Here is a 16,000-nt window from a genome sequence, read left to right as displayed (position 1 = left end):
CGGTCGATCCAATCGATTGGCCCAGAGGGCAGAGGATGTCAATATACCTCTGGCTCTAGGCAGAAATAAAATGGTGGAATAGCAAAGGATTGAAATGTCAAAGTATTGGAAAAGGTAAAAAGACCCCCACGGAAGCCCTCTGAGGAGCTTAATAGGAATTCACTCAAATGTTTCTTGGAGAAGCAAAAACAAGCTTTCCAGCTCCTACTGGCTCTGCTGCAGTGCTCCAATAAAGGTAAAATAAATCATGAAAAAACATGCCCGAAGCAATGTACTTCACTGAGAAAAGAGGCTAACTGGATGCCTGTCCCAGCTGGACCCAATGGGGGCCGTCCATTGACTTAAGACAGGGGTAGGCAACCTCGGCTCTTTTATCACTCGTGGACTTCAACTCCCAGAATTCCTGAGTCAGCTATGCTGACTCAGGAATTCTGGGAGTTGAAGTCCACGAGTGATAAAAGAGCCGAGGCTGCCTACCCCTGACTTAGGAAAAGGCAAACTCACAGCAGGTTATATGAAGATCCAAGTTTGCATCCTAATAGCAAGCAGCGTATAGAATCCTAAGTATAAGAATTGACTTTATAAGTCACCCAATCCAAACTCAGGAACCCACTAACTAACACAACCTTGATAGACATCTATGGAGATGCTCAGTCATCCAGGTCAAGGTTGCCCCACAGGTGCTCATTCAAAAGGCGACAGGAGCTTGGTTTTCCTTGAAGAGGTTTTGCTTCTCCTCCAAGAAGCTTCTCCAGTTCTAACTGAACGATGTCAACCCTGCTAACATTGGATGTTCTTGCTTTGACAAAATGTGCAGCCAAGATTGCCTACCCCTGGCCTAGACTATTTCGGACAAATGATTATCCAATCTCTTCTTAAAAGCCTCCAGTGATGGAGCACCCACAACCTCTGAAGGCAAGCTGCCCCACTAGTTAATTGTTCCCATTGTTAGGAAATTTCTCCTCAGTTCTAAATTGCTTCTCTTCTTGATTACTTTTGTTTCTAGCCTTGCCTTCTGGCGCTTTGGAAAATAGGTTGACTGCCTCTCTTTTGTGGCAGTCCCTCAAATATTGGAACACTGCTATCATGTCATCCCTAGTTGATATCGTTGAACGATATCAACGCTGCTAACATTGGATGTTCTTGCTTTGACAAAATGTGCAGAGCTGTCTGGTATTTTTAGACTTAACTTAGTTGGTGCTGGGAAGGGAGGAGAAAGAAATGTGTGGGGGATTAATAAAGATAAGGAATAGGCAGGCTATAGAAACGGAAGGGAACCTTTGCCCTTCAAACTGATTGGAGAACTTGATTTATGACTGCAAAATAGAGGAGGGAAATGGGCTGGAATATTATGTATTCAGGGGAGGAGAATTCAGATTTGGCATCCTCCATTCCCTGTCGACACTGTGCTTACACAATTAAAGACTTTTTAGGATAAACAATGCCTGGAAGTTCTTTGAAGTGTTCCATTAGTCGGAACCATAACAAACAGGTTCTACAACAACTCGCTATGGCAACTCACCACAACCAACTTGCTGCAGCCAACTCCATGGTGAACTCGCCGTGGGACAAATTGCCACTGAACAGGAGTTACACAAATATCAAAGGAATGGTGGAAGAGAATCATTAAAGAAAAGATGCCGAAGGAGGGATAAAATGAAATGCAAATGATAAAAATTTAAATAATTTTTAAATTATTTTAACTAATTAAACTGAATTATTGAATTGTCCCACAGTGAGTTATCCGTGGCGAGTTGGCCATGGAGAGCTGGGCTGCAGCAAGTTTTTGATTCCCAGAGTGTATCTATAATTATGCAAATAGTTTCATTAGTTTGGCAAGATTCTGTCTAGAGAAGCGGCGTGGTGGTGCAGTGGTTAGAATGCAACATTGCAGTCTCACTGCTCACTGCCAGGAGTTCGATGCTGACCGGCTCAAGGTGGAATCAGCCTTCCATCCTTCTGAGATCGGTAAAATGAGGACCCGGATTGTTGGGGGCAAATATGCTGACTCCGCTTAGAGAGGGCTGTGAAGCACTATGAAGTGGTATATAAGTGCTAAGCACTAGGGCTGTAGGTGAAGAAAAATAAAGGAAACTATCCAGAAGTAATTCCATTTGCCATTTTGTGAAAGTTGGACCATAAGAAAGGCTGAGCGCAAAAGAATTGAGGCCTTTGAACTATGGTACTGGAGAAGAATTGAGGCCTTTGAACTATGGTGCTGGAGAAGAATTGAGGCCTTTGAACTATGGTGCTGGAGAAGACTCCTGCGAGTCCCCTGGACTGCAAGGCGATCAAACCGGTCAGTCCTAGAGGAGATCAACCATGACTGCTCTTTAGAAGGCCAGATCCTGAAACTGAAACTCAAGTACTTTGGCCACCTAATGAGAAGGAAGGACTCACTGGAGAAGAGCCTAATGCTGGGAAAGATTGAGGGCAATAGAAGAACGGGACGACAGAGAATGAGGTGGCTGGATGGAGTCACTGAAGCAGTAGGCGTGAGCTTAAAGGGACTCCAGAAGATGGTAGAGGACAGGAAGGCCTGGAGGAACGTTGTCCATGGGGTCACAATGGGTCGGACACGACTTCGCAACTAACAACAAATTCTTAGGTCCTAACATTAAGTCAGTGTTGACTCTTGGCAACTGCACACATTTTCTTCATAATCATCTCTCCCTAACCTGGTCCTTTAGATCAGGGGTCCGCAACCCAGGACTGGGCCATGGGCTCTTGGCCAGCAGGTCGCGGAAAAGTCTATTATTATTTATTATTATTTTATTTATTTTTAAAATTTATAAACTGCCCCACTCCCGCAGTGGGCGGCTAACAATAAAAACACCATAAAACATGACAAAACAAACAGTACAAGAACAGTCATCCAGGGGTCAGATTTTATAAACCCCAGGCCTGCCGGAAAAGCCAGGTCTTAAGCAGCTTACGGAAAACCAACAGGGTGGGAGCGGTCCTAATCTCCGGGGGGGAGCTGGTTCCAAGACATGGGCGCCATCACAGAGAAAGCCCTCCTCCGCGGCCCCGCCAAATGGCACTGCTTGGCCGACGGGACCTGAAGGAGGCCCAGTCTGTGGGATCTAACTGGACGAAGGGAACTATGAGGTAGTAGGTGGTCTCGTCTGGCTGGTGTGTGCACGTTTGGGCGCGCATTTCCCCCCCCACTCGTGCTAGCACCTGCAGCCCCGTTTGCGCATGCACGCGGGCATGAATGGGGGAATGCTAGAGCGGGGTAGGTGTCCTCAGCCTGTTTGTGTATGCACCACTAGCCTGGGCAGTTTGTGCGGCCCATTTGCGCACGTGTGAACATGCCGCTAGCCACTGTGGGGGGTGCACAGCCTTTTGCACATGTCCACAGTGCCAGCGCATGCTGCATGCACAAACTTGGCTGCTAGTGCCCCACCAGTGTGCGTAGCCTCATGCGTGCGCGCACACCAATTTTGAAGCTGCTTTCCTTCCCTCCGGTCCTCGAGCCCGGAAAGGGTGGAGACCTCTGCTTTAGATCTTCCAATAGTGCATTCACTACCACTGTAACCAAGTCCATCCATCTTGCTCGCCGTTGGTCATCCTCTTCTTCTCTTTCTTTCCAGAGATTCACTGAGACAAGTACTAGAGATAGTCCTCGACTTTATGATCACAATTAGCCCTACATTTCCATTGCTAAGTGAGGCAGTTATTAAATGAATTGTGCCTCATTTTAGGACCTTCTGCCACAGTTGTTGCGGCACTCTATGGAAACGTTGATCAAAATGCTTGGCAACTAGCATGTACCTATGACAGTTGCACTGGGTTCAGTCTCACCTGATTCTTACTACTACACGGGGAGTGGGGATGGAAAGAGATAATTGCAATTTATCATTTTGGAAATCCTGGAGAAAAGTCCACATTATACAACAAATGAAATACAATAAATAGAAGGGCTCACTCAAACAGATAGGAATTTTGGTTGGCTTCTACTAACTGGAAAGCACACCTCTCTTGTTCTAATTTCCACCAAAAGGAACTATTTGCCAGGCTAGGCTTCAAAAATGTTGTGCACTCTTCTGGAAATGGATAGCAACAGATTTATTCCCCCACCCCACTAAAAAAAAAACACACCAAAACATGGAACTGGTGTCATCTGACTGTACAAATCAATAGGACTGTGCAAAGCTTTAGGAGAGGTGATTCAGCTCAAAGGGGATTCGATCATTGCTTTAAATCGAATCTTTAATTACTTCAAAGGGCTTAGAAGGCAATTTGGAATTTTGATAGACTTTCTGGCTTTGAGTCTTAAATACAGCGGGGCAGCTGCCTTCCATATATAAGGAAGATGGTTCTTTAATATTCACCCAGTGAGTGTTATTAATTCCACAAACCCAGTGTATGAAAGCGCTTGGACTGGTGCTGCTCTGTTATTGATGTCTCACTCTTCTTATAAGGGGGTGTGATGACTTAGCATAGTGATGGCGAACCTTTTAGAGACCAAGTGCCCAAAAACCTCCCCCCACCCATCCCGCTCTGCCCGCTGGGCCACCCACCACCTCCACAGCCCGCCACAGATCACCCAGACAGTCCAGCAGCGCCATGGTGGCCATGCCCTCAGCCTGTGCCCCACAGCAGCATCTGTGTGAGATGGGGCGCAAGGGTAGAGTCTTGTCCCCGCTGCCTGGCTACCATGTCCTTGGCTGCGCTGCTTCATGTGGGCCGCGCCCAGGGGCGACTCTCCTCCGGGGGGGGGCTGCTGATGAGGAGGGGGCTGTGGGAGGAGGCGGGGCTGGGGCAACGGTGTGTGTGCCCACAGAGAGGGCACACGTGCCATAGGTTTGCCACCACTGGCTTAGCAGCTAAAGACGCTGAGCTTGTCAACTGGAGAGCTGACAGCCCAGATTTGAGACTTGAGCTCTGCACAATGGGGTGAGCTCCTGTTACTTGCCTGCCAATCTAGCAGTTCAAAAACATGCAAATGCAAGTATATAAATAGGTATCACTTCGGTGGGAAGGTAAGAGTGTTCTGTGCACCTTTGGCATATAGCCATGCTAGCTGCATGACCTCGAAAATTGTCTTTGGACAATGCTGGCTTCCTCAGCCATGAAACAGAGATGAGCACCATCCTGACATGACTGACAGGGAAACTTTTACCTTTTTTTTAACCTTCTCATATTTTGAGGCAGAATTATTTGGAGGCAGGTGGAAAGAGAAAGCATGAGGGGAAAAAATCCCTCAGATTTATCCTGCTATTCTTTACTGATCTAGTTCCCTTTTTCTTTCTTTCTTCTTAGATCTATATCCGGTTATCCATCATTTTCCATCTCTTTGTCTAATCTAGCCATGCTGAGGGGAAAGGGAGAGGTTTCCAAGCTGAGTCATGCTGACTCAGGAATTCTGGGAGTTGAAGTCCACGAGTCATAAAAGAGCCAAGGTTGCCTACCCCTGGTCTAACCTATAGAAATAAACCTTGATATACAACCCCAAATGAGCACAAAATTTCAATTGCCAAGCAAAGCAGATGTTAAGTTGTGCCCCATTTTACAATCCTTTTCACCAGGGCACTTAAGCAAATCGCTATGGTTGTTAAATGAATCATGTGGTCATTAAGTGAATCTGGCTTCTCACAGTCTGCCAGAAACTCCCTAAGAAGGCTGCAAATGACAATAGCAAGATCCCCGGACACTGTTGCCAAACACGCAAAGTTTGATCATGGAACTGTGTGGATGCTGCAATGATCGTAACTGTGAGAACTGGTCATAAATCACTTTTTTTCAGTGGTATTGTAACTCTGAATGGTCATTAAATGAAGTTGTAAATCAAGGACTACCTATATTATAATTTGTGCTTGTTATTATAACCAGTTTATTTGAAGTTCTTTAGCTGTTTCACTCTATCCATTCTCTAGATCAGCGGTTCTCAACCTATGGGTCGCGACCCCATTTGGGGTCGAATGACCATTTTACGGGGGTTGCCAAACAACGCGATCCGCCATTTTCCCCCCTCAGGGGGCGGTGCCGTGCATGCACGCTGTGCATGCGCGCCGCACATGGGGGCGGTGCCGTGCATGCGCGCCGCGCATGGGGCGGCGCGTGCACATGCACGGCGCATCCGTGTGACCAGAGGTCACTGTATAAAAAGATTGAGAACCACTGCTCTAGATCCATCTTTCTCCTCCCCCCCCCATTATATTAGAATAAGTTACAATGGCTCCGGAAAAATGATTTATCACCATTTTTCACACTTAACGACGTTTACAGCATCCCTGTGGTCCTGTGATCAAAACTCAGAGGCTTGGCAATTGACTCATATTTATGACGGTTCCAGTGTCCCGGGGTCATGTGATCCCCTTTTGCGACTTTCTGATGAGCAAATTCAGTGAAAAAGCCAGATTCACTTAACAACCACATTACTAACTTAGTAACGGCAGTGATTCACGTAACAACTATGGCAAGAAAGGTCGTAAAGTGGGACAAAACTCTCTTAACAACCGTCTCGTTTAGCAGCAGAAATTTTGGGCTCAGTTGTGGTCGTAAGTGGAAGGCTAACTTTATTGGTTCAGTGAATTCTCTATAGATTCTTTGCTAGACAGCATGCAAGTTCTCTGCAGTGCCTATTCATATCTGCCATCTCTGCCTTAAAAAAAAAGTCTTTAAAAACTGCACTGCAGTAAAACGTTTGAAGCCATCAGACTGAAACATTGCAGAATTAACGTCCTCTGAAAATCCCATCCTTTCTTCTCTATTCTCCTTCGTTTTCCTTTTCCCTGTTATTGCCTGTGGCCAAATCTTTTTTTCAAGTCTTGAATCGGTGCAAATCCAAACTTTGAACTCCAAAAGCAGAGCCCGCTATTATATATTTATTAGCACAACACTGACCACATTGGGGGGGGGTGCATTCCTGCTCTTCTCTCGTGTTGTTTACATGTGTGAAATGCACAGGCTGAGTTCCATGTGCTCAACCTGACTGGAGGGAAGAAAATAGAGAAGTCAGAATGAAGCACCTCAGTCACTAACTAATTAACTAACTTTTCAAGCCATTGCCCAACTGCCTTTGGGGGGAATTTGAATTTTTTTTTTGTTTAGAATAGAATAGAGCTGGAAGGGACCTTGGAGGTCTTCTAGTCCAGCCCCCTGCTTAAGCAGGAGAACCTATACCATCTCAAACAGGTGAATGTCTGGTCTCTTCTTAAAAATCTCCAGTAATGGAGCGCCCACGATTTCTGGGGGCAAGCTGTTCCACTGGTTGATTGTCCACAATGTCAGGAAGTTTCTCCTTAATTCCAGGTTGCTTCTCTCCTTGATCAGTTTCCAACCATTGTTTCTTGTCCTTCCCTCTGGTGTTCTGGTGAACAACCTGACCCCCTCTTCTTTGTGGCAGCCCCTCAGATACTGGAACACTGCTATCATGTCTCCCCTATTTCTTCTTTTCTTTAGACTAGCCAAACCCAAGCCCCATAGCCATTCTTCGTATATTTTAGTCTCCACGCCCGTGATCATCTTAGTTGCTCTTCTCTGAATTTTTTCCAAATTCTCAACATTTTTTTTTGTGGTATGGTGACAAAACTGCCTCTGGAGGGAATCTGAATTCTTTTTTGTCCGCAGACCTTGGGCAATATAACAGTATGTGAGAATGACCTTGGAAGATAGGAAGAATGGCTGTAGACAGAATGGGCCAACTTGCCAGGACCAACTTGCTAGGACCAATTGGCCGAGGTCGACTCTCTGTGGCCAGTTCACCTCAGGACAACTTACCATGGCCAAATGAGATGATGAAGAGCAACAAAGATGATTAGGGGACTGGAGGTTAAAACATACAAGAATCGGTTGCTGGAATTGGGTGTGTCCAATCTAATGAAGAGAAGGACCAGGGGTGACATGATAACACTGTTCCAATATCTCAGGGGTTGCCACAAAGAAGAGTAAAGCTATTCTCCAAAGCACCTGAAGGCAAGACAAGAAGCAACAGATGGAAACTAATCAAGGAGAGAAGCAACCTAGAATTAAGGAGAAATTTCCTGACAGTTAGAACAATTAACCAGTGGAACAACCTACCTCCAGAAGTTGTGAATGCTCCAACACTGGAAGTTTTTAAGAAGAGACTGGACAACCATTTGTCCGAAATGGTATAAGGCAGGGGTAGGCAACCTTGGCTCTTTTATGACTCGTGGACTTTAATCCCCAGAATTCCTGAGCCAGCCATGTCTGGCTCAGGAATTCTGAGAGTTGAAGTCCAGGAGTCATAAAAGAGCCAAGGTTGCCTACCCCTGGTATAGGGGTTCCTGCCTGGCAGGTGGATGGACTAGAAGACATCCAAGGTCCCTTCCAACTCTAGTTATTCTGTTAAACACGCTGCAGGATAATTCAATAAATTCAAAAATTAAATTAATATTGACTGAACTGTGGCCAATAATATTAAAATAGAGTCAATCCAGAAATACAAGAGTTTCGGTAATTTCGACGAAAATGTGGTCACTCATAATAAAAGTAATGGAATGAAACAATTAATCAAGCACTAAATTGTGCCACAATGAGTTGTCCCACAATGAACTGGCCACAGGTGAGTTGGCTTTTGAACTGGAGAAGCTTCTTGGAGGAGAAGCAAAAAGACTTCAAGGAAAAATAAAGTCCAGTTGCCTTTTGAAAAAAGGCACCTTTGGGATTCAGAACACAGAAACAAGTTTGAGTCAAGCTGGTGTGCCAAACTGTGATATTATTAATCAAAGAGCAGCATAAGGCAGCCTCCAAAATTAAATTGGCTCCTCCCCACCCCCCAAACTGCTGAATGTCATTGTTTGACAACTTGATAAATGAACATTTCCATCCCATTTTCAGGGCGAAACTTTTGGGGCTGATGTCAAGTGGTGGGATATTTAAAGACCTCAAGGCTCCTTGCTCCTAAATGAGACTGGATATGGTATAATGCTGGATCTCATCCTGTATCTGTATCCTTTGTACATCATGAAAATAAGAAAAGGGGGAAAAGTTTAAGTCTAAAGATCAGCATAAGAGTTGGAAGGGACCTTGGAGGTCTTCTAGTTCAACCCCCTGTTCAAGCAGGAGAGCCTAGATCAGGGGTAGGCAACCTCGGCTCTTTTATCACTCATGGACTTCAACTCCCAGAATTCCTGAGCCAGCATGGCTAAGCTTGGAAACCTCTCTCTATCCCCTCAGCGTGGCTGGCTCAGGAATTCTGGGAGTTGAAGTCCACGAGTGATAAAAGAGCCGAGGCTGCCTACCCCTGAATTAGGAAAAGGCAAACTCACAGCAGGTTATATGAAGATCCAAGTTTGCATCCTAATAGCAAGCAGCGTATAGAATCCTAAGTATAAGAAATGACTTTATAAGTCACCCAATCCAAACTCAGGAACCCACTAACTAACACAACCTTGATAGACATCTATGGAGATGCTCAGTCATCCAGGTCAAGGTTGCCCCACAGGTGCTCATTCAAAAGGCGACAGGAGTTTGGTTTTCCTTGAAGAGGTTTTGCTTCTCCTCCAAGAAGCTTCTCCAGTTCTAACTGAACGATGTCAACCCTGCTAACATTGGATGTTCTTGCTTTGACAAAATGTGCAGCCAAGATTGCCTACCCCTGGCCTAGACTATTTCGGACAAATGATTATCCAATCTCTTCTTAAAAGCCTCCAGTGATGGAGCACCCACAACCTCTGAAGGCAAGCTGCCCCACTAGTTAATTGTTCCCATTGTTAGGAAATTTCTCCTCAGTTCTAAATTGCTTCTCTTCTTGATTACTTTTGTTTCTTGCCTTGCCTTCTGGTGCTTTGGAAAATAGGTTGACTGCCTCTCTTTTGTGGCAGTCCCTCAAATATTGGAACGCTGCTATCATGTGCTCCTCGATACACCCATGTTACACCTATCCTCCGTGAGCTGCACTGGTTGCCTATTGGTCTCCGGGTCCAATTCAAGGTGTTGGTCATTACCTTTAAAGCCCTATATGGCTCAGGGCCAGGCTATTTGCCTACTACCTCATAGTTCCCTACGTCCGGTTAGATCCCACAGGCTGGGCCTCTTTCAGGCCCCGTTGGCCAAGCAGTGCCATTTGGCGGGGCCGCGGAGGAGGGCCTTCTCTGTGATGGTGCCCACGCTTTGGAATCAGCTCCCCCGGAGATTAGGACCGCTCCCACCCTGTTGGTCTTCCGTAAGCTACTTAAAACCTGGCTTTTCCGGCAGGCCTGGGGTTTATAAAACCTTACCCCTGGATGATTGTTTTTGTATTGTTGTTTTGTTATGTTTTATGTGTTTTTTATTGTTAGCCGCCCAGAGTCTTTCGGGAGTGGGGCGGCTTATAAATTTTAAAAATAAAATTAATAAATAAAATGTCACCCCTAGTTCTTCTTTTCACTTGACTGGACATACCCAATTCCTGCAACCATTCTTCACATGTTTTGGCCTCCAGCCCCCTAATTACCTTTGTTGCTCTTTTCTTTTCTGTACTCTTTCCAGAGTCTCTACATCTATATTTTTTACATTGTGGTGACCAGCATTGGATGCAGTATTCTAAGTGTGCTGTTATTCAGGCTTTATAAAACGGTAGTAATACATCATGTGATCTTGATTTTATCCCTCTGTTAATGCAACTTAGGATTGTGTTGGCTTTGGGGGCTGCTGCCACATATTGCTGGCTCATATTTAAGTGATTGTTCACTAGGACTTCAAGATCCCTTTCACAGTTACGGCTATTGAGCCAGGTTTCACCTAATCTGTACCTGTACATTTGATCAATGGAATTTCTTAAGTGTGGTGACAATGATTTTGAAAGAATCAGACACAAGTAACCTATCCTGCCAAATTTATGGATCCCAAATAGTTCTCTATAGAGAAGATTCAGATCAGCTCTCATTTTTAATGCCCACTTCCTGCTTTAAAAGAGTTTCAATACGTGGGCACTGAATGTTCGCCTGGATTTCTTAAGAAACCATGTATATTCTATCAATAGTCTTCAGCTTATTTGTTAATGAGCTGCAGTGCCAATGACTCATTTCCTGTAATGAGCAAAATTCTTCTCTCTCTCTCTCTCTCTCTCTCTCTCTCTCTTAAATTAATAGCATTATAAGCAGCAGTCAGTGGCTCAAACCAACATAGGTAAAAGATTTCTCCTTTAATTAGCTGCTGAAGAGGGGCTAGAAACACGTACCAACATACAAACCCTCCCACACACTCAAGCCATTAGCCTTGCCACAGAAAAGATTTCAGCCAGTTCTGTTCCTGTGCCATAATGAGAGACTGTTATCCTTTCAAACAGTGTACGACTTGTAATCAAAAGCAGCGTGAGACTGGTTCAAACAATATGGGGTTTTCAGAGAAGGTCCACTGCCCACTGATTTGATGGAACTGAACAAGGAGCTAAAATGTGCTGCCCATTTGACTCTTCCAGGAAACATCAAGAGTAGTAACAGTGGGAAACTGTTCTTTGCATGTAAATTACACAATCAAAAACCCTGCTTTTTTTTTTTATAAGCAAGCATCCTACACCCACACCTACACACAGCTATTATTACAATATCTGGAGCCTGCCAATCATTTCAATGCAGGCAGGTAAAGAGGGAGGGAGGGAGGGAGGGAGGGAGGAATGAGAGGGAGAGGGAGAGGGAGAAAAAGAGGAAGGAAAGAAGATAAGGAAGGAAAGAAAGAAGGAAGGAAATAAAGATGAAAGAATGAAGGAGAAAGACAGAAGTGAGGGAGAAAAAGAAAAGAAGAAAGAAAGATCATAGTGAGGGAGAGAGAGAAAGAGGGAGGGAGGAAAGAAGGATAGATGGAAAGAAAGGAGAAAGGCAGAAGGAAAGCAGAGGAAGGAAGAAAGAAAGGAGGAAAGGAAGGAAGTTATATTGTTTTTCATCACAGTAAGCATTTCACTAAGGAGGCAAAAGAATAGCTATGCATGTGGAAGAGAAAAATTTATTCCTATTCATTTTGTTTTCATTTGTTTTTGTCCAAGAGAGAATAAACTTTTGGTATATTTCTCACAGACAGGATGTCACAACTTTCCAAATATTTTCTGATTCCCTTAGTTACAGGATGATCATGGATTGTGTGTGAACATCCCATCTTTGCATATGTCAACTTTTCGAGATAAACCAGGGGTAGGCAATCTTGGCTCTTTTATGACTCGTGGACTTCAACTCCTAGAATTCCTGAGCCAGCCATGCTAAGCAGAGTATAAGATAATAATAATAATAATAATAATAATAATAATAATAATAATAATAATAATAATGACAAAAAAGTCTGGATAGTGGACGTGGCAGTGCCTGGAGATAGCAGAATAGAAGAGAAAGAACTGGAGAAGATAACAAAATACAAAGACCTACAAATAGAAATAGAAAGACTGTGGCAAAAGCAAGCAAGGGTAGTACCAATAGTCATAGGCCTTGGGTGCAATCCCAAAACAACTGGAGCACCACTTGAACACCATTGGCATTGACAAATTCGCTATTAGTCAATTGCAAAAGGCGGCCTTATTAGGAACTGCTTCCATCCTGCGACGATATCTGTAATACCAGCAAACATCCACATCTGCCTATCCCAGGTCCTGGGTAAGGACTCGATAGGTAGACAAAATGCCAAATCCAGTCTGAACATCTGGCTGACTGTGCGATGATCCATAATAATAATAATAATAATAATAATAATAATAATAATAATAATAATAACATTGGCATTGACAAATTTGCTATTAGTCAATTGCAAAAGGCGGCCTTATTAGGAAATGCTTCCATCCTGCGACGATATCTGTAATACCATCAAACATCCACATCTGCCTATCCCAGGTCCTGGGTAAGGACTCGATAGGTAGACAAAATGCCAAATCCAGTCTGAACATCTGGCGGACTGTGCGATGATCGATAATAATAATAATAATAAGTGAATGTTGGAAGGGACCTTGGACGTCCTAGTCCAACCACCTGTTTCAGGCAGGAAAAACCCTATACCATTTCAGACAAATGGCTATCCAGTCTCTTCTTAAAAACCTCCAGTGTTGGAGCATTCACTGCTTCTGGAGGCAGGTTGTTCCATTGGTTAATTGTTCTAACTATCAGGAAGTTTCTCCTTAGTTCTAGGTTGCTTTTCTCCTTGATTAGTTTCCATCCGTTGTTCCTTCAGGCGTATATACTGCAACCAGTTTTGGTCATCATACTACAAAAAAAATCTTGAGACTTTGGAAGGAGTTCAGAGAAGAGCAACAGAAATGATCAAAGGCCTGGAGACTAAAACATAGTCTAGACTAGCGGTAGCCAACCTTTGCTCTGTTAGGGCTCGTGGACCAACTCCCATGGCTCAGGAATTCTGGGAGGTGAAGTCCATGAGTCATAAAAGAGCCAAGGTTGCCTACCCCTGAGATAGACCATATCAGCACACAGACTTCACAGGAATATAAAACCTTATTTTATCAAGAGAAGTATAGCAGAATCTTACAAATCTGCTTTCTCCACCTCATCTTCTTATAAAGATAGTCCTTGAGTTATGACCATAACTCATGATGGTGGTAGAGCAGTCATGTGACTGCCCCAATTTTATGATCTTTTTGTGGCAGTTGTTCAGCAAACTACTATGGTCATTAAGCAAATCCACAGTTATTAAGCAAACCAATGATTTGCTATGGGCTTGGTGTTGCCAAAAACTGGGAGGAATGCAACTTATCAGGAGCCCTGGTGGAACAGTGGTTAGAATGGAGTATTGCAGGCAAACTCTGCCCAAAGCCTTGAGTTCAATTTAATTCCAAGGGGAGAAAATTTCACAATAGCACTATGGTGGTGTTAATGTTCTTAATTATTGTTTTTTTTAAAAAAAAATATCTTGGCTGCTGTAAATATTATTTATTACTTTGCTATAATGGGTTTTATTTCATTTTTAATGCAGATTTGTGCATTTGAGATGGGTGGCTATATACATTGAATGAACCAATGAACTGTTTGGGACTTATTTAATTGAAAAGTGTGAGCAGGCAGGGAGTAAAAAGAAAGAATCAACTGTATCTTTCATTCTTTCACAAAATTTGATTTATGTTGTACTCCATACATACTGTATACACATACAATATTTAAATAATTTATAAGATCGCCCAGCTCAAACACTGCAACTCCAGCTCAAACGTTACAAGCAACCCCAAACAAAAATCAAATTAAGATAAACTATTTCAATTAAACTTCAACATTGTAAACTGGCAACCAGGAACTCGCATTCATACCCCTCACTCAGATTTTTTTATTTCTTGCAACTAACCGTAGGGCATGTGGCTTTGTTAAAATGAACTCATACTGAGTACTTTTCCATGGTCTGCAAGTTCCCAAATAACAGTGTGAGCCTAATTAATCTGTCTTCTGATTTTCTGCAAATGTTTTCCTCCTTGAAAAAATGGCGCTTTTTCCCCTGTACAAATTCAATTGGAAAAACTACAGAGCTCCTTTTTTATGTCCAATTCTAGACCTGATCTTGACTGGGGCTTTTTTGTTTTCTTTTGAAACTTTAGCTGGGCAGTTCTTAAATCAAGTAATCACCACATTTCACCTCACCATCATTTCCATTGGACATTTATTCACTTCTAACCTTTATCCCCTCCCAAAAAAAAAGATCCAGTTCATTATCAAAGAAGTCCCTCTCCATTTAGTCTCGGGGATCTGAAACAACCTTCTTATATTTTGCCACTTAGGTGACAATGATTTGCTATTTTCTATACAACCATCCTTTTTTTAAAAAACAAAAAAACAAAATCACTATTTTGGTTTCAAATTAAATGGTAAACTTTTAGCCACATCTTTGGAAAGAAGCATCCTTGAGTCCAATTAATCTTTATTGGGAGAAGACACCTCTGGACTGCTTACCTGTACTGTAGGGGAGACAGTACAGGTAAGTCCTCAACTTCTGATCACAATTAAGCACAAAACTTCTGTTGCTAGGTGAGACAGCTGTTAAGTGAGTTTTGCCCCATTTTACAACTTTTCTTGCTACATTTGTTAAGTGAATCACTGGAGTTGTTAAGTAAGTTACACGGTTGTTAACTAACACTGTTCTCCCCATTGACTTTGCTTGTCAGAAGGTTGCAAAAGGAGTTCACATGACCCCAGGACACTGCAACTGTCATAAGTACATGCCAGTTGCCAAGCGTCTTATTCTTGATCATGTGACTATAAAGATACTGCAACTGGTCGTTAAGTGTGAAAAACAATCACCAGTCACTGTTTTCACTGTCGTAACTTTGAACGGTCACTACATGAATGATTGTAAGTCAAAGATTACCTGTAAAAACAATTTTTTTTAAGGCCAACTATTCCTACCCAATGGTATGGATAACAACAGCAACAAGGACAATAACAATATCAGTAGCAGAAACATTTGTGTGCATTTGGTATAAACTGATCTACAGCATATATGTTTGTGTGTGTGTGTACACAGTCAGAAGATGCTGTAGCCATTATGATTTTACTTCGAATGTATTGTCATTTTATTGGGTCAGGGAGGTTTATTTCTGATGACTTTAATATTTTTATGCTGCCCAGAGTCTCTTTCAAATGAGGTGGGGCGGCAAATAAATTTAGTAAGTAAGTAAATATACTTGAAGACATAATGATACTAGCAAACCTACTTCACATAGATGCAGCGATGGGATTCAGCCGGTTTGCACTGGTTCGCCAAAACCGATGCCTAATTTTTTGTTGAGTTCCGCGAACCGGTTATGATAAATCTGTGTTTTCCAGAACACGACTGGTTTTCGTTCAATTTCCTTCCAGGCCGGGGGGAAAAAAACCCTCCCCAAAAATCCATGAGAGGGATGATGGAAACCAAACGAAGACAGGGCGCTTTCGATCACGTCACTCAGGCAAAAACTAGGTGGTGCTTCTCATAGGTAATTTCAGGAATAGATGCTTTATCTCGCTAGTTTCCTGACTGGTCCATACGGGAAAGGGGGCGAGGTCAGTGCTACCTTTCGGTATATCATTTTTTTATACGTAAAGTGGTCATTAGGGCAGAGAACCAGTTGTTAAATGATTTGAATCCCACCCCTGCA

The 16,000-nt window shown here is 43.2% G+C and overlaps 1 protein-coding gene across 1 annotated transcript in view; it reads right to left on the bottom strand.

The window, feature by feature from the left end:
* The window catches only part of NOX4 (NADPH oxidase 4), a 118,253-nt gene that overhangs the window by 30,774 nt on the left and 71,479 nt on the right, over positions 1-16,000 (bottom strand). The gene's annotated exons all lie outside the window — the stretch shown is intronic.

This window comes from Crotalus tigris, unplaced genomic scaffold (genome assembly GCF_016545835.1).
Source record: "Crotalus tigris isolate CLP2741 ecotype Arizona unplaced genomic scaffold, ASM1654583v1 scf7180000017828.1554129, whole genome shotgun sequence".
Taxonomy (NCBI): domain Eukaryota; kingdom Metazoa; phylum Chordata; class Lepidosauria; order Squamata; family Viperidae; genus Crotalus; species Crotalus tigris.
Note: the sequence above shows the minus strand (reverse complement) of the source record. Positions and strands in the feature narration are given on the sequence as shown.